General features: G+C 39.7%; 1 protein-coding gene across 13 annotated transcripts in view; it reads left to right on the top strand.

Moving 5' to 3' along the window:
- BRSK2 (BR serine/threonine kinase 2) overlaps positions 1–20,838 on the top strand; it is a 327,161-nt gene that overhangs the window by 105,488 nt on the left and 200,835 nt on the right. The window lies entirely within an intron of this gene.

Raw genomic sequence — 20,838 nt, forward strand, 5'->3', positions numbered from 1 at the left:
TCATAAATCTGTTTTACCCAAATCAACCTCTAATATTCTTTGTTCTTCTACAAATAATCCAAACTTCATACATTTGTATACATTTCATACATACTTCTAAAGCTCTACACAGCTGCACTGTGATTCCAGCTCTTCTGGTTTTTGCATTCTTGTGCTCTGCTAGTCCTCAATCCTTACATTTCTTCCTCCTGCCTTTGAGTCTTGCACACACTGAAATCTGCAGTAAGCCTGTAGTGTAGTCAGGCTTAACCAAGCTGCCTTTAATCCATCTAGTTCGACTACCAAAAGCAGTAAAGTCACATTGACCACAATTTTTATGCTGTACTTGCATTCTCCTATCTGATAGCAATGTGAACTGGGCTCTCTGAGTCTGGTCATCATCCCTAGTGTGCTTGGGGCAACGTGCTGCTTCCCACTTCTCCGTCAGATACTGACTAAAACTCTAGACTACTAAACCTCTTGTTGCTTTCCTGGCTGAGGCTGATAATTTCATGTTGGGTCCTTAATTTTCTTTACTATAAAAGAGATTGTAGACTACTTTGTCCTCTGAATGTGTTTGTATGTACTTAGATCAAAATGGTGATAATAAAAAGCTCTCATGATGGGACTAGAATCATTGTTGGCTGATCACTGACTGTCTAATATCTTGCATTTGCTTTCCTTCTTGACAAAAGCAAGAATAATATATTCATAGGTGTGGGGTTTTATTTGTGAGCTGACTGCTTCAAGCACTGTTGGAATATCTCTCTGCTTATGTGCACTGATATTCTTTTGGTATTTTGTTTAAATGCCATCCCATCGGCAGTGTTAAAGGAGGCTGAACAGCCACTCAGTGCAGAAGATCTATGGTCATGGTTGGATACATAGATGATTGTCACCATAACATCCAGAGATGAGTTTCAGAAAGAAGAGGATTTTAGAAAGAAATAAATGAGAGATGCTATACAGCAGGCCCAGACACATACCTAGACAAGACCCTTAAAATCACTGAGCTGTTAACAGTAAGTTTGCCTCACTTCATCAAGTGCATCATGCATAGTGCTTCCGAGAGATCAAAATTCACATTGATCACCCTCTCTTGGATTTCTTTTGTTTTTCTGGGTGTTTTGTTGCTTTGCTTTCTTGGGTTGAAGGGGAGAGAAGGAGTAGTGTTTCTGCTGAAGGCAATATTAATTTAATGATTTTCAGACTCTTACAAGTGAGAACAGTTTAGTTGAGTTAGCAAATTAATTAGGTAAGAGTTGGTAGGTACGCAGTGGTTTGCAGGCCAGAAACCTTTGCACAATGGAAGTTACTCTAGTAGTCATAACCCAATGACTCATCTGTTCTGTGCTTGTTGAAATACTGTTGTTTTGGTTTTTTTCCACAGGAATGTTACAGCGTCTGATAAGGACCTGTAGTGTGTTTTAACACACCAAGTCCAAAATTCAGTGTTCTAGTAAGTTCAGAGTAAATAGTATATAGTAAGGTAAGTCGTTTTAAAATGAAGGAACAATAAAGGTGGCATCAAAACAAGAGAGTCAGTTGGAAACAGAGAGAGATTACTCTTGTAATAATTCCTCTTGCAAGATTACTCCGGGTAACTTTTCCCTCTTGTGTCTGTCTTAGGTGTCTGTGGCACCTGCTGATTTTTGCAAAACTCAGCATTACAGTTCTTGTGATTTCTGTGCTCTTACTGGGTTGGGTACTGATGAAACTGTTTTTTGGCAGGTTCAGGAGAGAAAACAATGTTAGTGGCTTCTAGCTGTCATTAGCATCACATCACTTATAAACAAGGAGGTATTTAACATAATTGAAAGATCACAGGCTTGAGTAAAAAGCATCTTTTCCCACATCATCTTTGTGTATAGCTTTTTGGTTTCAACAGTTCTTCACATGTAAGTTTGTTCTTGAGTTTTTCAGATTTTTGAACAAAGAAAGTACCCGAAGAGAATGCCACTGAAGTTGGTAACTTTCCACTAGCTCTTGTAATCTGCTTACCAGCCATTTTATATTGAAAGTTTTGCCTTTCTTAAGTCTTCTTAAAGTGGTGAGGAGATCTTGAGACAGGAAGAGCTTCTTTAAAATGCCCAGTGTTTTTCACTTGAGAACATAATTAGGGGAATCCAGGTGGCTAAAGCCTGAGGAATGGTTTCTTTCTTTCAGCTGCAAGCTTAACTCTGAGTATCTGCGTGCGTTGTTAAAAGCACAGCTCTGTGTTCTTCCCCCCACCCCACTGCTTATTAATCACAGAAACATTTTCCTCATTGGTCTCTCTAAACACCTCTGACACTAACACTTTGGTCTGTGTGCTAAAATAGTCTTCATTGCTTTAACTCTGCTCATGTCGCAGTCTCTTTGATTCTTCATGTTATTCTGCTTTTTTACCATATCATAGTGAAGCTTCTGGTTCCCACCATCAAAGCCCATTAGCTTCCCTCCTTCCATCTTCTCTCCCCCGCTGTGTTTATCTGTGTCTTCAGTGCCTGTGGCAAAGTGGCCTTTATGCACAGTTGCCCACCTGACATCATCTCCTCTCCTTTAAGACATCCTTAAGACTGACTTCTGTTTAGTATGTGGAAGCAATCAGCTTGCTAATGATGGCTAGGTTTAGCAGCAGACTAGGGACTGCTAATGGTATTTACTTATTCATGCTCGGTGTGGAAGGTAAAACATCCAGTTGATTGTGATTAGCTATCTAGATAACCTTATCTGTATTTTCATCTTCCCTCCCAATCTCAGTCCAAGTCCTTTATTTTAATTTATTGTGATTCTGATCTTAACTTTCAGAGTCAGAGGCCTGTCCTTTTCAGCTTTTATACTGCAGCTTGCATAGTGAGGTCCTCATCCCAATTAGGAAGCTTCAACTTAATGACAAAAATTATAGCTATTGCTACTACAACTACTGTTCTGACCAAAGAATGCTCAGATGTGCACTTAATCTTCTGGAATCTTGATTAAACTGTAGCCATAATGGTTATATGTAATGGGATGTTTTATTGGAAAGTTTCCAGTTTGTCAAGGGGTTACTTGCTGGGTGTGAAAACAGTGTCATTTTGGGTTCCTTGTGGAAAACAAAGTCAGTCCTTGCAGTGAAGGTGAGGCTGTAGGACAGCAACAGCAGTGCATGCTGTGCTCCAGGAAATTACATGGTTCAGCGCTTCTGATGGATAACAGGAAGAAAAAGGCTTGATTCCCTGACGTGTATGCTGTGGTCATCTTTCATTAGCTACTTTGAATTTGGTTGGTTACAATTTTTCTATTGCGTTTGAATCAGAATGAAATCAGTGCAATTCTAAATGTCTTAATTGTATTCAGCTACTGCTGAGAGCTTCCAACCCATACAGTTTACTGCTTTCCATCATAGAACTTGCACAGGTCAGCTGTTAGAAGTCTCACAGGGAGTCTGAGAGGGACCTCAAGAATTACTTCATCCTTCCTCCATGCCATCTCTGGCAAACCTTACCTAGGTTGTTCTAAAGACCTCCCAAACATGGAGATTCTGTGACTTTTCAAATATTTAACTGATCTCACCATTTAACTGATCTCACCATTAGAAAAGTTTTCCTGGACTGAAACTTTCCTGCTGCAATTTAAAATCTTTTAAAAGACCTCATAGCAGCCTTCCAGCATCTGAAGGGGGCCTATAGGAGTGCTGGGGAGGGACTCTTCATTAGGGACTGTAGTGATAGGACAAGGGGTAATGGGTTAAAACTTAAACAGGGGAAGTTTAGATAGAATACAGGGAGGAAATTCTTTCCTGTTAGGGTGGTGAGGCACTGGAATAGGTTGCCCAGGGACGTTGTGAATGCTCCATCCCTGGCAGTGTTCAAGGCCAGGTTGGACGAGGCCTTGGGTGATATGGTTTAGTGCGAGGTGTCCCTGCCCATGGCAGAGGGGTTGGAACTTGATGATCTTCAGGTCGTTTCCAACCCTAACTATTCTATGATTGTATGAAAAGTTTTTTATGATTCTTTTATACTCTTTTGAATCATTCTAGTTGACCCACCACCTTCTTAAATTATGATACAGAATGCTGCTGAATCCTTGGCAATATAAAATGTATAGGCATGACTGCTGCTTAGAAAGCACAGCTTACAGGTGATGCTTCCATTCCTATGGTCTGCTATGTTCTAGTGATCAGCCACTCTGCTGTGCTGTGGCTGAGCCCTAGGCTGCCCAGATATGTTTCTGAAATGTAATTTAAGCTTTTCTGAAGGAGTTGTGAAATAGTTTTATCATATGGCTAAAGCCGTTGTTCATCAGTCTGGACCCTCCAAAGGTATATATGCCATGATAAGGATGTGAGCATTTTCCACATTTGCTTTATGGAAATCCCACCGGAATTCAGTGACTGACTCCCAGCTGTGAGTCTTAGAAGCTGTATGAGCAAAACTGGTGTCATAAATATGAGCACCAGTCCAGCCCTTGGCTGAAATAATTTCTGAAGGGTGAAGTAGCTAAGCATTTTATTCTTCACACTCTATAATCCTTTCTTAAGCGCAACTCCACTGGTAGTCAGGCTCAAGTTGTCTACTGCTCTGGAGCCTCATTGTGAAAAGTGTGTTGAGAAGTAAAGGATGCTTTGAGCTATTCACCTGCTGATACATAATTTCATTTATGAATATGTGCACATGAGTTGTAGGCAAGAAAGCTTTTTCCCAGTATTATGAACTCTTTGTTTACCCTTCAGTTGTCTGTAGTGTTTGGAGTAGTACCAGTGGCAGAGAAGAACAGATTGCCAGAGACCTACAGCTACTGAGTTTAGCAAGTCAAGCTGGGGAGAAAATGCAGTGAGAACCAGTCAAAGATGTAGCCTTAAGGCATGAAACAACTTCTTTAAGCATTTATGCATATATATTTTTTTTTACTATTTTTTTTAAATTTAAAAGTGCCAAATGAGACTGCATTTTATCTTTGTCAAGACAGGAAAAAATGCCTTATGCTGAATTTGTCTGCAGGAGGCTAATGGTCTAGTTGATTCCTTAAGAGAGTAGCTTCTGGAGTGAAACAGAGCAAGCTCTTAATTTTTCATGAATGCTGGAAGTTTTAAAGTATAGATACAGAAATTGCTTGAGCACTTCTCTTGGTACTTTGATTTGTTCATACAGTTCTGTAGGTTCAGGAAAGGGAAGGGAAGGGAAAAAAAGTTGTTTAAGACTTGCATGGTGACTGGTTTTTCATCTTTGAATGTTAATATATTTAATTTTGCACTTATTTCAGCTGACCCTCTCTGGATTTGCTGTGCTTGAATTATATGTTCAAAATGAAAATTCTGTCTCCATTTCTGCAGACTTTCAAGAAATTTTCAGCTTTCCTATGTAGCTATCTGTACGAGAAATAGAAGCCTCTAAATGTTTATCTTTTCTGACCCAGGTCTTTCTGTGATTTACTCTGTCATTTATGAAATAAATTATACAAAATTAGACACCTTTATTTTTGTAAAGGAAGGTGATTTCTGCTGTGTATCAAATGGATCTTTTGCAGTGGCAGGGCTTAAGTTGTGGCACCTTCTCAGCAAAATTAGATGTTGCTTTTATTGTTATTTTGGTATCATTTCTGCATCTATTGCACAATGATCGTGGACAACTGATGTGTCACAGAAATATCTCAAAAGCTGAATTCTCAAGATGAAATCCTGATGTGAGGTCATTATATTGCCAAGTGCCCTGTTACAGACAAACATATATTGTATGAGAGTGCAGATACAAATCAACTTGTGCAGTATGCGAAGATAGGCACCCTCTCCTGAAGTGCTCACAGATGACTCTGGCAAATAACGTAACAAAGAGAAGAGTAGTTATGCCTAGGTAGAAACATGACTGTGGAGAAGATCTGCTTAGAAAAATTTCTGTTTGAAATACCAGGCCCTCATACAAGAATCAACAAAATGTTTCAACAAAAGCAAAAATAGTGAGAAAATATCTTTGTCTCCAGGGAAAGCCAAATTCAGAGAGATGTACATACGTTTAAGTATGGTTGGTTCTATTTGGATGGGGCATGTCATCTTGCAATACTGACCTTTCTGCAATGTCATTTGCATGCGTGGTCCCAAAAGGGCACTGAGCTTACATACTGGAGTTAGTGTTGCAGGATTGGGCCATTTTTACTGGGAGAGAGATGGAGTGCAGGGAGGAGAGTCTGATAGGGCAGGGCAGGTATTAACAATTAATTCCCGAATTAGAAGGGGAAACTCAAAAGGTCATCATGTCCCCCACTGTGTTCTTCATATGCTTATAGAAAATCTTCCCCATTTCACCCTGCTGATGTGAGGTGAAGGGAGGTGTAGAGCTGACAGGATGAATGATGAAGGCTTCCTCCAACCCATTGCCTTGCTGTGATGGAGTGACATATTTAACCTCCCCTGATGCTACTGCTGCAGGTGAAATGAATTATGCGACACTCTGAATCCCTAATCGGTGCTAGGCTGTCTCAGGGGCTGGACGCAGCTGCTATAATTTTGGAGTTCTTTCCCTGCTTTAATGCCAAGTACAAATCATGCACATTTCTCTGCTTGAAGACCCCAGGCCGCTTTGAATATGGAACTGGTCTCCCTAGGGATGCGAAGGGGGGAGGGGGAGAAGAGTGATGGAAGATAGGAAACCTGTGCAGAATTGCTAATCAGGCTCTGTCCTGTGTCTTCCTGGGCTGCATATGGCTTTCTGTTGTATTGTGAGCCTCGAAGAGCCAAATACCTTCATTGTCAGACTTGCAGGAAGTGCTTTAGGTGTCTGCTGCAAAGGGCGGATGAGGAGTGGATAGCTCTGTTTTTAAGATCGCTGGAAGAGCCTAATTAAGCAGGTGATTTTCTTGTTTGTAAGGTGATCTCTGATAGGGCAAAGAAATATGTCAGTCTCAACCAGTGAATTTTGTTTGTCAAATGGCCGTTGCCTGTTTTACTCTGGAGGGTCAGAACTGTAAGTCTTTCTTGGCTTGATTCCCCTTTCTGTATTGGCATTGTTTGATCACATCTCTTATTTTCTTTCACAAAGAACTGTGAGCTCTCCTCTTTCCTGCATTTATGGCCAGATAGAAAGATTTTTCTTTAAATTAAACACACAACAAAACTAAACAGCAACACAAAAATTAACTCGCCACACTGAAGAAACGGGCTGTAGTGCTGCAGAACAGGGTAACATCTTATGCCCCAAAACATTGGGAACGAATACCTTGAAATACAAGTTCTGTGATGTTGGATGATTAAACAAGCAGTGGGTGGGGATGTAGAGAAGGTGCTAATATTACCTCCAGCATTTAAATATTGTTACAGCCATAAATGCAATGGTCCATTTATACTCATTATACTTCTCCTTCGGCTTCTCTTCCTGTTGAAATCAAGCTCTTGACATGCTAGGCAGCTTTCCTGTACAGTGCCATGGGTTGTGGGCTTGATTTCCTCTGCTGCAAATACTCTGTGGGCTGGATGGAACTAGGTGGAAATTCTAGGATAAAAATGAACAAAACTAGGAACGAGATAGAGAGCAGGGGAGTGCTCGCAAATGTACATGAGCAAAAATTCATGTGGGTGTGTGCAGGACCTTTTGTTAATATTTTCTTTTATTGCTTAGGAGCTTGAAATTTGCTAGCTGTGGACTACTGGAAAAAGTGAATTGGCCACCAAGTGACTGTCATTTCAGTTTTGATTTGTGGGCTACCTGTGTGTTGTATGGCATGCTTCCTGTAGAATTTTTTTCTTGGCTATTTATGAGAATTGCTTGAGACAATGTACTGATTGCTCCCTCATTTCACTGTCTTCTGATAATACACACTGCAAAATCTGTGTTCTAGATAAATTCAAGCATCATTTCTTATAGGAAACATACGCAATATTTTATTTTATGATTAAAGATAGTTCAGTAAAAGAGAAAACCACAAATACTTAAGTTGATTTATTTTGAAGAATCTGTGTAAGTTTAGACCGTTATTTTTGGGGGGGTTATTTGTGTACATTTTAATAAGATTGCAATTACCACACTGCATGAACACTTCTTCAAGGCCTGACATGGGCAGATTGTTGCAGATTTCAGTAGTGGAAATTTGCTTCATTGGAGAAACAGTCATCAATGAACAACTAATAATCACAGAAACAGCAAAGGAAAGTGATGTACGGACTTGCTTCCTGGAGGTTTGTTAATGAGCACAACTTCTTTTCTCTGAAATGTAGAATTGCTCTTTGCTGAACAGCATCAGAAAATGCCATCAGAGATCACGCAGCACTTCTGAAGTGTGTTACCTTGTTTGTTTCATGATTCAGAAGGCTTTTTTTTTCTTGTTAGTCTTTCTGCAAACCACTGCATCCAATTTCATATTTGCTGGATTTCTATAAATACATTTTAAAATTGTTTCAGAATATTTTAGGTTTCTCCTTTCAGGTTGTGATTGAAATTTATTTTAACATTTATTTTGGTTATGTATATCACTGATTATTGTTATTTCAGTCAGTTGCTTGGCATGGAAGAGTTGCAAGTGTCATAAAATGTTTACTTGCTTTTCATGGGAAATAGAAGCGAGGGAATACAGCTACATCCTCTTGCAAGGAGGACTGTAGATTATCTTCCCTTACTCTTCTGGTGTTTCATCTTATTTCATAAAATTCTTCATGAGCTGATTGTTTCATCTTGTTGCTCATGCTAAACGATAGAAGACACAAAGGTGTCAGTACTGCTTTCTCTTCCCATAGAAACCAGGGTCTCATTTTTCTGTTAAATGGAAATAAAGTACTTCATAGGATTGCTGCCAAAAGTATTAGTTTTCCAAGGTTTAGTTTTCATGCCTTTCATCACAAGAGACATTGTGCAAGCATAGGGAAGGGCAAAAACAAATAGGTGCCAGTCTCAGTTTTGCAAGTCCCTCTCTGGCTCCTATAAACTGTACAGGGAGGGCATTTTTCTCCTGTCAGGTTTCAGGAATTTTCTAATTTAAACTAGTTGGCATTTCCTTATGTAGTCAACATTTCTTTATCTTTCTAGTTGACTGTTGGAAGTTACTAGATTAAGACTTTACGACATATTTACTGATGCACTCCAGCTCATTTGTGTTGCTTGAGTGAACTTCTGCTTCTCCTTCATGTTTGCTCCTAGCTTCCGTTAATCTTAGGGTTTTGATACAACTGTTAGAAGCACACCTTATCCAAAGGCTGGTTGGAGTGCAAGCAAGCAGAAGTGAGAGGGACAGCAGCAATTTTGAAGGCATCAGTACGTCAACTTCTCAAGGAGGTGCTGTCAATATCATGTGCTGGAGCCTGAATTTCAGTTTCCAATTATAGCAGCACTTGCAAACTGCTGGTCTGTCTTGTAAGTGCTGCATACATTGCCTTGGGTGTAAAGAAGATTGGCAAACTTGGGCTAAGGCTTTGTTTGGAAGCTGGTGCTGTTTAGCAAAAGTGTAAAAGAAAATGAATGACTTAACACCAAGTGTTTAGGATCAGTGCCTCCTCGTCAGTCACCAGATGTCAATCTCTGTACTAATAATGGCAGAGCTGGTATCTGGCAGGTGGCTTTGCTCTGTTTGCTCTGCCCTTGTTTCGTGCGCTGCCAGCAGGTGGGCTGGGTGAACATGTGCAGTTGCTGTGGGATCTGAACTCGGCAGTGGTTGCCTTTTCCCTGGTGCTGAAGTCATCTTGTGTGCTGCTGTAGTCTGGTATGTTTTGTGATGCCACCTGCTAAAATGGGACACTCCTTAACTGCTGGATGCACCAGTAACAGCAGGGCTGGGAGATGTTAGAGCTCAGTCTAAAGTGAATACATTCATATGTTTGCTGTGCTCTTCTTCTGGGACTTTCCTAAAGCCCCATCACGTATCAGGAACTCTTCATTCACTTTGTCTCCTAATGTGCTGCAAATCCTGAATAGCACGTATTGGAAGACTACTGCAAGGGTTCAACTCCCAAGTAATTGTACGAACAGTAGTAAATCAGGATGTAGTATAGCGGTATCCTTTACTCATCTACAAGTAGCAAATGGGGTGAGTACTTAATTTTATTTATTCATATTTACATTTCCTTTAGATCTTTTCCTTCCTGACTTTTAATGCTACATTTGAAATTGCACTGTGATCCAGGCCCTATACAGCTTTTTTAATTATTTTCATTATCAGTTTGTAATTATCTGCGTGTTTTTTTCTTCTCTCACATTGTTAGAAAAAACAGAATGTTTGAGTAGGGTGTATTGTACTTTGATTTCACTGTGCAGAGTGGAGGTCATGTTCTGGCATTATATATTGTAAATGATGGACCAGAAACAACTTTCAGCATTCTGGAGCACAGGTCAAATAAATTATCCAAATCCTTTTGAATATGTATGGATAGACTCTGGCTTCCTATTGAAAACTTCTTTTCTGTAGTATATAAGGCTTCTTCTATTTCATTAAGTGTTAATTCCATGTCTGTGTTGCTGCACTGAAGCATTTTGGCTTTTTCTGGCAGCCAACATTTTGGCAAACACCGATGTGTTTCAGGATTTGTCCCTGTACTAAGTGTGTGGAAACTCTGCTATTGGTGTCTCTGGACACTGTAGGGTCAGATCCTTACTGACACATACTTCATGTAAATTTCTTGATACATGTGGTTTTGAACAGGCTATAAATCAGAGGAACTTTTTATATGTTCAGTAACATTTTCAAATTTTAAGCAATACCATATTAAGCAAAACCACGCAGCCACTTGCTCACTACCCCCCCTTCTTCCCTCCACTCCTGCAGGGATGGGGAGGAGAATCGAAAGAATGTAACTCCCATGGGCTGAGATAAGATCAGTCCAGTAACTAAGGTATAACACAAATCACTACTGCTACTACCAAATAATAATGATAAGGGAAAAAACAAGAGAAGAGAATACAACCGCTCACTACCCACTGACCGATACCCAGCCTGACCCGAGAAGTGATCTAACCCTTCCAGGTAACTGCCCCCAGTTTATATACTGGGCACGACATGCTGTGGTATGGAATACCTCTTTGGTTAGTTTGGGTCAGGTGTCTTGTCTCGGCTTCCCCTCCTCTCTGGCAGAGCATGAGACTCAGAAAGTCCTTGGTCAGAGTAAACATTACTGAGCAGCAACAAAAAACATCAGTGTTATCAGCACTGTTCCCAGGCTGAAAGTCAAAAACACAGCACTGCACCAGCTACTGAGAAGGAGAAAAATGACTGCTACTGCTGAGCCCAGGAGAGTAAGATTAATATTGCATTCCCAGTACTGCTGTAGCACCTATTCCTGTACTGAGTTTAGGATCATAGAATCATAGAATAGTTAGGGTTGGAAAGGACCTTAGGATCATCTAGTTCCAACCCCCCTGCCATGGGCAGGGACACCTCACACTAAACCATGTTACCCAAAGCTCTGTCCAACCTGGCCTTGAACACCACCATGGATGGAGCATTCATAATGTCCCTGGGCAACCTATTCCAGTGCCTCACCACCCTAACAGGAAAGAATTTCCTCCCTGTATTCTATCTAAACTTCCCCTGTTTAAGTTTTAACCCATTACCCCTTGTCCTATCACTACAGTCCCTAATGAAGAGTGCCTCCCCAGCATCCTTTTAGGCCCCCTTCAGATAATGGAAGGCTGCTATGAGGTCTCCATGCAGCCTTCTCTTCTCCAGGCTGAACAGCCCCAACTTTCTCAGCCTGTCCTCATATGGGTGGTGTCCAGCCCCCTGATATCTTCGTGGCCCTCCTATGGACTTGCTTCAACAGTTCCATGGCCTTTTTATGTTGAGGATACCGGAACTGCACACAATACTCCAAGTGAGGTCTCACAAGAGCAGAGTAGAGGGGCAGGATCACCTCCTTCGACCTGCTGGTCACGCTCCTTTTGATGCAGCCCAGGATACGGTTGGCTTTCTGGGCTGCAGGCGCACACTGCCAGCTCATGTTCATTTTCTCATCGACCAGCACCCCCAAGTCCTTCTCCGCAGGGCTGCTCTGAATCTCTTCTCTGCCCAGCCTGTAGCTGTGCCTGGGATTGCTCTGACCCAGGTGTAGGACCTTGCACTTGTCATAGTTAAACTTCATGAGGTTGGCATCAGCCCACCTCACAAGCGTGTCAAGGTCCCTCTGGATGGCATTCCTTCCCTCCGGCGTATCAACCGAACCACACAGCTTGGTGTCATCGGCAAACTTGCTGAGGGCACACTTAATCCCACTGTCCATGTCAGCGACGAAGATGTTAAACAAGACCGGTCCCAACACCGATCCCTGAGGGACACCACTCGTTACTGGTCTCCAGCTGGACATTGAGCCATTGACCGCAACTCTTTGTGTGCGGCCATCCAGCCAGTTCTTTATCCACCGAGTGGTTCATCCATCAAATTGATGTCTCTCCAATTTAGAGTCAAGAATGTCATGTGGGACAGTGTCGAATGCTTAAATCTTCTTATTCAAATCAAATTGTTTGATTAAAATCAAACCGTTTTGGGGTGTCACAGTATCTCAGTACTTTATATTAATTAAAGAACTAGATAATAGGATCTACTATGTTAATCAGGTAAATTTGGGATAGAAAAATCAGAGAGAGTAACTTCTGTTAACAAGTAGCTAAAATAATTGTTTTGCCTGTAATTGCTCTCTGTGCAAGAAGAGCACAGCAGGACTTCAAGAAAGTCCTGCTGTGAAAACCTTCTGCTGGGGTCAACAAAGAGTTTTCATCATCTGTATCAACTGGTCATAGCCTAAGTGATGTAATGAACTATGATCACAACTACTTTCATTCACATCTCTGTTGCCCCTTGAGTCTACTGTTATGGTTAAGTCAGCCAAACACTACCTTTGCAGTATTAGTCTAGATGTAAACTTTTGAAACCACTACTGTGCAAAGTGTCTGGATTTTGTGCCTATTTGTGTATCATAAGTTTATTTTTATTAAACTATAAGGGAAACTAGATGGTTTTCTGTCCATGTGGTGCTGGGGTTGGAAATGATGGTTGTGTTGTGCTGGTGTTTAGAACAAGAGTTTATTTGAAAGATAGTAAGTAAAAAAGAGCTGCATCAGGAGCCTCACCAGCTGTGAAGATCAGGAGGTGTTGTGTTTTCTGCCTTAATTTTATACTCTCCATTCCACACACTTGAATGAGCACGGTTTGGTTTCATTTTCTTTTAATGGAAAACAAAGAAGTAATGGTCTGTACCTTTCCAGGAGCAGACTTCCTTGGGTTTAATGCAATAGAGTTTTATAAAACGATGCTGACAGTCTGGGAAAAGAAAGAAAAGAAAGCCTTTGAAAGCGGAAATAATTTCTGTGACTGAGAACAGCTTGCTGATTCCAGACAGTTATTTTTTTACTGTGTAAGTTCAGGTTGGTTTATACCCTTTGTAGTGGGGTATAAAGGTAAGAGTTTGTAATGTTCAGACCTAAGTTCTTTGTGATACCTTTGTATCTTCATTTAAGACAGTAAGTTCACTCATCTTAGCAATTGCTGTGTGATTAATTGCATTCCTTAAGATTTGGCAGGAAGTAGGATAAAGCATTCATTTCCATCATTAATATTCTATTTTTTCCTCTGTTTCTATGATGTAATAGTTACATTCTGCTGAAAAACATAAAATTTTCCATTAAAGACTTAATTTCTAATAACTGAAAAGATTGTTTGGCCAACATCTGTGTTACACAACCGAAAAAAAAACTTAAAGGCAACCAAGCCACCAAAACCCATAATCCTACTGTTGATGTATTATTTGGGTCCAGGAGATAAAATCAACTCCATGAAGTGGGTATGGATATTCCCAGCAGGTTGTTTGGGTGCCTTATTATTCAAGGGTCAGCTGTTGATAATAGCATTCACTATCATCAAGCTCTCTATTTCTCCACAAAGTAGGTTTAATTAATCTGTGGAGTAAATGCACTGAAATAGAGGAATAACAGCAACATTCAGTTTGCCTCAGATAGTCTAGTTCATTACAACCAAGGAGTGAGTCCTGTCTTCCTTATTCTTTTAGAATTACTTTAGTTGCGATTTCAGCAGAGCATCTTACAGTGTAATGTGTTTTTCAGGCTGCCTGAATGGATAAAATTAGAGATCGAGGGAAGCTGCATAGGATCCAGGCCTGAGCTAATGTATCCTGCTTCTTGTTGCCCATGTTGCTTAAAACATTTCAGTTTTCAACCTTTATTTCTTCCACCACAGAATGATCCTCCTTTCCTATTATTTTCTATTTGTGTGCAGAAGAATGATTAGCAATAGTTTTAATAGTACTTAAAGCATGGTATCTTAAAACAAGCTCAGCTGGATTTTTCACACTTCCTCTTGTTTGCATCTCTAGGAAGCTGTTAATGGTGACTTGAGTTTGCGTCTTTTATCTCGATTATTGTGAGTTTATGAAGTTCAAAAATAAGGTTCCAGTTTTGACCTTTTGCTCCCTAATTTTGGAAACTGGATTTTACAGTAACTAGGGAAGAAGGGTGATGGACTGGGAATTTCCTTTCTCTGTAGCTTTTCTCTAATCAAGCAAATACATCTAAAAATAACAGCCCATGTTGCCTATAGAAAACAGATTTTTGCGTCTAGTAAATTAAATAAAATAGTCTTAAAGTATTAGTAAATCACAGCTCCTATGTGTTTCCTAAGGGCTGGGTGTGACTTGGATTTTAAGACAGGTTGATGGTTTTGGCATCAAGTTATTGCATTTGTAAATGAGTTTATAAACAACAGCTTTGTATGTAAGTTTCTCTTCACACTGGTTTGAAGCATGCAGGTAACTGGCAATTCATCCCTGGGCCACCACTGTGCTCTTGTCACATGTTGACCGCAGTCTTCTCTCTGAGTGCATAGCTGAAGGGATCAGAAGTTCTTTTACCCTTTTTGGTTGGGTTTTCTCGGTGTCTGTTTCTCTTCAAATCTTTATGCTGATATTAATTATGGATGCTTTAGAATTTTCCTGACAATGACATGTTTTTCTACCCAGTATAATCAATGTATGCCTTGTTCTTCACGTTAAAGAATGCAGACCCAGCCTGTTTTAAGTTCAAAGTAGCTGAATAGATAGGTGGATAATATACAAAGACGTCTCTATTGTTGACTTTCATCAGAAATACCGAAAATGCCAGTCTTGTGAGAGTGTCAACATCTGGAGAGAATTAAACCTGGATTCTGGTTATCACACAAATTTCTCTAGAATTTTTGCAGTGTAGTTCTTGCAGAGCAAGGAGAGAATTATATTTTCAATTTCACTCTTTTTACAGGACCCCACAGTCATTACACTGCCATAGTTTAAAACAAGACATTGCAAGGAATCTTCTGCTAACTGAAGCTGTTCCTCCACTTCTTCAGACAATGACATAATCTTTTCTTAAAAGAAATCTATCTTAAATAGAAATCTGTCTTAAAATAAACTTACTGGGCTTGAGCTTAGACCAAGCTTGCTTGGTTGTTTGTCCACACCAGTGCTATGGGAAAACTGTTCTAAAATCTTCTATATTGTCTTACCTTACATGATTTTAAATACTGTCTGCACTATTCACTTTTACTTTGTTACTGTTCTTTGTAAATACTATGCAATAAAATGTATTAAAAATTGAAGATAGGCTAAATGATTCTGAGGGAAACTTGTGCCTTAAGTATCCTAAAAATAGAGATCATGGATGTCCGTAATAAAATATTTTAAAGTATTTTCTTGGACATTTTTTTTCTGCTGTTCTGCTTGAACTAGAATGTCTTGGTTGCTTCTTTTTCATTACTGATGCAGTGTAAAAGCTGTATGTTTGTTTCAGATCCTTTTCCTCTGATGGGGGACAAATAGGGGGGCACTGAAATGTTACCTGTAGTGAAAGGACTCTCTATCTAATTTTTAAAGCAGCCTCTTTCAGTCATAGAAAACCATTGGGAAAAGCCTTTGAAAAAATGAGTAGAGGAATATACAAAAGAAGAAAAGCGTGTTTTTCAAGCTCCAGGTGAAAGCAGAAAAGACACCACACATCTTCTCACTGAGAGCTGGAAAGAAAACTAGCACTGGGATACAACAGCTATTCATATTTGCAAGACCCCTGAGTACAGCTGTGTCACAGGACACTGTATGAAAAGAGCAGCATATATATGCCATTGGTAACCTCACCTTACCTAAGCGTTCCAAGTCCTCTGAAGTTGTGGCAGGATAGCAGATGCTCTTGGGATAGTCTTATGTGACGATGAAATAACTCAAGACTTTTTGTTAAGCCCTTGTGCAGTTTAGTATGAAGTAGTTTTCAGCTCTCAGATTCAGCATAAATAAAGAAAAAAAAGGTTGTGAATTCAATAGGGCTGTGCTGGTCGCTGCTGCTGTGGACGTGAGTCTTTGCGTAAGTAAGTGGCATAGTCCATAGGCTCTTGTGCAATTATCTACTCTTCTCTCACATCTTAAACAGGCTGACCCACCATAGTCAGTTTAACTTTTCTGTGCTCCACTTGGTAAGAAAGCACAGTAAGAGTTTTAGTTGTAATTTTTTGTAATTAATCATAGAATCATAGAACAGTTAGAGTTGGAAAGGACCTTAAGATCATCTAGTTCCAACCCCCCTGCCATGGGCAGGGACACCTCACACTAAATCAAGGCTTTGTCCAACCTGGCTTTAAACCCTGCCAGGGATGGAGTATTCACAACTTCCCTGGGCAACCCATTCCAGTGCGTCACCACCCTCACTGTAAAGAACTTCCTCCTTATATCCAGTCTAAACTTCCCCTGTTTAAGTTCAAAAGCGTTTATACAGCAAAAGGCCAGTAGCGATGGTACTTCCCAAGGGTTCAATTGCAATGCAAGTCAGGATTCAGGGCTTCAGGAGGGCAGGTTGAAGGCGTGCGTTTGCTAATATTGAATTGCAGGAGTGCTCCAACACCAACACATTCACTTCTTTCACTTGCAAAACTGTACAGACATTGTCAAGAAGTATGTCTTGGGTCCTTTTTCAAGTGAGGAAAGTCTTTCTGATGCTCTCTGGAAGTGTCATCTTTGACTACTGAGGCCTATATTAGTAGCAATCACCACTTCCCTATTGTTTCTTGTTTCCATTAAGTTCTTTGTTACTTTTCAGCCTCAACTGTTAGCCTTCACGTGAAAGAAGAAAACCCAAACTATAAAAAAAAAAACCCAAAACGAACAAAACACCCAATTAAAAAAACAAAAACAAACAAAAAAGAAAACCCAAACCAAAACCCTAACATCTATGCCCAAAGCACAGGGGATGGAAATTTTTAAATATGAGGAAGCAAAAATTAGACTAAAGCTTGGAAGTTTGTCACACAGCTGTATAGTGAGCAAAGGCAGCTTTACAACAGGAAAAAGCAACAACTCTTTTTATTAGTGCATGTAGCATGTCTAATAGCGCTAATGATAGTGTCTATAACCCGCTAGGTTTCACCATATTAGTATTGGCATACTAGCAGTTCTGGGATACAAAATGGTGAGTATTGTTAATGTGCTAAATCCAGACTGTAAGTAAATAGTAAATCTTCATGGTTCCTGCTCTCACAAACATGCCATAAGAGCACTTAATCGCATTCTTTTTAAATATGATGTGGAGACCCCATTACATACTTGTAGTACTGACATTTCCCTTTTGAAATGTATTACGTGCGGACAAAATTCTTTCATTTGGGGAAATAATGCTTTTGGTCTTTCTTCAAATTTTTGTATAGCAAAGAAATTACTTTTCATGTATGTCATTTTTACCTGACTCAATCCTCTATGTCTCATCAACCAGCAGCCACTTTATCATTTCATTATAGTCTTGCTGTAGCAATGCTATATTTAAGGTTGAGGTGGCATTTTCATCAGCAACCTTATATTCTCTGTCATTTACAACTTCCCCTGAACAATACCATTCAAGCTGAAATCTCCATATTTGCTTTCTGCCAAGAAGTAGGGGTCTTCATAGGTGAGAAACTTGGTTTTCTTAAAAACAGGAATGGTAATTTCTTTGAGTGATTCCCCTTTCCCTCCTCTCTTTCCTGTGAAAGGGTTTGACTCAGAAAACGGCAGAGTTGTAATCGTGAGGGAAGATGAACACTTTTCCTTTCTGTTAATACATTTGAAAATTGCTCAGAGACAGATCTTACCTGGTGCTGCACACCCATACACACATACAGGAATAAGTAAGGAGTTATCCTGCGCTGCCTCTGCTACAACTTTTTTTATTGGGGTTTTACATATGTGTAGAAGTTCTTCAATTGCTAAGCTGTAAAAGGCTAGAAGTAAACATGCATAGGAAGCCCTGTCCCCATGTGTGCTTGCCACCCTCATCTTTGAGATGGAACATGCCTTTCTTAAATTGGGGGATATATATGAAACATCTGGTCTAGTTCTGTATAGGTTATTTTCTGTAACTTCTGAAATCTTTATTTGCACAGGACAGCAAATTGTAGGCTTGGTATATGGACTGTACTTAGCTGAATGAGGTCTCAGTACCTACTAAAGCCTGGGATTTTTTTTTTTTTTTTGGTTGGTTGGTTGGTTTTTGTTTTGTTTTGTTTTTCAGGTAAGTTTGACCTTGAATAAATAGAAAGAGGCAAGGAGTGGATAGAGAAGGGTAAAACAGTTCAACCTAGCACAATTTTGTATCCAAGAAATTCATGCAGCCAGATTACATACTTACAGATCTGCCTTGTCTTTGTTCTTAAATAGTCTTTAGAGGATAAGGCTCCACCACTCACTTGTTGCATGCTGGATGTCAGTGCTTGAGAGGTCTGGGCTGCTGGAAGTGAAAGGCAAGAGCAGAGGAGTTTTTGACAGAATGAGACTGGTTTGAGCACCTCTAGTTTCTATTAGCTGCAAAAGAAAAGCAGTGTCTGGTCTAGACAGTACTTGGATAAGAAATCTGAGCTTTCTAGAAAAGAATCTGTTCATATATGTAGTTTTTGTTCCTTGTTTACAGGTCTCACGTAGATCTGTTGCCAGGAAAAAAGAAAAAAAAAGCACTTTTATCTTAGGTCAGTAGGTTCCTTCATTGGTTTTGGATTGATGGGTCATGGTTCAGTTTCTCGCTGGAATAGATTCTTTACAAACAAGAATAATTCTTCATTTGATTTTATTTTCTTGGTTACCTTTCAGAATGTTTCTCTGTCTACATCACACTTTGCCATTTTTATTTTCTCAAGATTGAACACACTTAAGTATTGCAGGTTTTCATTATGGTTCCACTTGAGTTGGCATTGTAATTCTGAATCTGCAGTTTCTTTGTCTTCAACCAAACCAGAACAAATGCTTTGATGTTCTGGAATTGTATTATTCTTCTCAACAAAAAGATGAATTTGTGTTTTCTAGTTTGATTTATTTTCAAGGTGCTAAAAGACCATTTCTCTTCAGTAAAAGCAAAATTCTTAATTTTAGCTTGCAAATGCTAATACACCATAGGGATAGATGTTTTGTTCTGTAATGACAATGATTTAAACAAATCACCGATTGGGGTGACATCACAAATATGGCTTTATTCTCCCTCAATCTTAAGACATCAGCTTTCAAGCTTGGAAGGTACAGAACATGAAAAAAATGCACAGAAGAAGTATTCTGTATTACTTAGAATCCTGAGATTTGCAGTATTCTTTTGGCGTTGAAAGTGGGAGCACGACAGGGCAGCTAGAGAGTTTGATAATGCATGAAGAAAGGCAAGTGGCGCTTCAGTAATCTCTAAGTTGATAACTGTTGGCTTGAGGATTTTATGAGAGTTTATTTTTGAATAGATTTTACAGAATTAAAGTTTTAGGATATATTTTCTGAAGAATTGCTCATGTAAGAATTTTGAGAGCACTGTTAGACTTAAATAAGAAAAGGCTGAGACATTTACAATACACAGTTCTGGAGACATACAGTTAGAATCATTTAATGTAACATAAGAGGTGGTCATTGTCCCATAGAGTTTGTCGTGAACATATTGAGAACAGGCAGTAACCTTGGATGTATTTTTTCATGCGTGTGGAAATAGGTGGTGGTTACATAGAGCTGGAAGAATTTGGAAGATTTTAGTCCAAGTATTTATCTGAAAAACTGGAAATACAGCATAATGCTTAAAAATTAATATGATAGAAACATGAATGTGGCTGCATACTTCCATTGTCTAAATTGAGAGGGAAAATGATAAATTATCCACCAGCAGCAAGTAAATGGTAAAGCAGAATTTAATCTTAATAGTTTTTCCATTTTGATAACGTAATGTGATGGTTGTAGCAGAAAGCAATTTTAAAAATACAGGTTTCATATGATGACACTTTTATAGTTAAATTGTTTTGTGGTTTGGAAATGTGTAATAAAAATATTGCATTACAAATAAAACCCTAATGTTGTAAGAGAGCTTCAGTCCATCAGGCACCATAGCAGCAAAAGAGTTTGGTATCTTGCCCTTATCTGTCGTACCCAATTAGAGCAGGCAACTGACCACCGACAGAGGCTGACAGAGTGAGAGCAGCTTAGCTACCACTCAGAGAAGTAGTTCTGAAAATACATACTTACTGAGAGTCTATGCCAGTGACTAAAAGAAAATTATTACTTTTTGGCCAAATGATCACAGAATCATAGAATCATAGAATAGTTAGGGTTGGAAAGGACCTTAAGATCATCAAGTTCCAACCCCCCTGCCATGGACAGGGACACCTTGCTCTAAACCGTATTACCCAAGGCCTCATCCAACCTAGCCTTGAACACTGCCAGGGATGAAGCATTCACGACCTCCCTGGGCAACCTATTCCAGTGCCTCACTACCCTAACAGGAAAGAATTTCCTCCTTATATCCAATCTAAACTCCCCCTGTTTAAGTTTTAACCCATTACCCCTTGTCCTGTCACTACAGTCCCTAATGAAGAGTGCCTCCCCAGCATCCTTATATGCCCCCTTCAGATACTGGAAGGCTGCTATGAGGTCTCCACGCAGCCTTCTCTTCTCCAGGCTGAACAGACCCAACTTTCTTA

This window comes from Neopsephotus bourkii, unplaced genomic scaffold (assembly GCF_033783945.1).
Source record: "Neopsephotus bourkii isolate Nb327-2 ecotype Australia unplaced genomic scaffold, CSIRO-AGI_Nbou_v1 NB_1792, whole genome shotgun sequence".
Classification (NCBI taxonomy): domain Eukaryota; kingdom Metazoa; phylum Chordata; class Aves; order Psittaciformes; family Psittacidae; genus Neopsephotus; species Neopsephotus bourkii.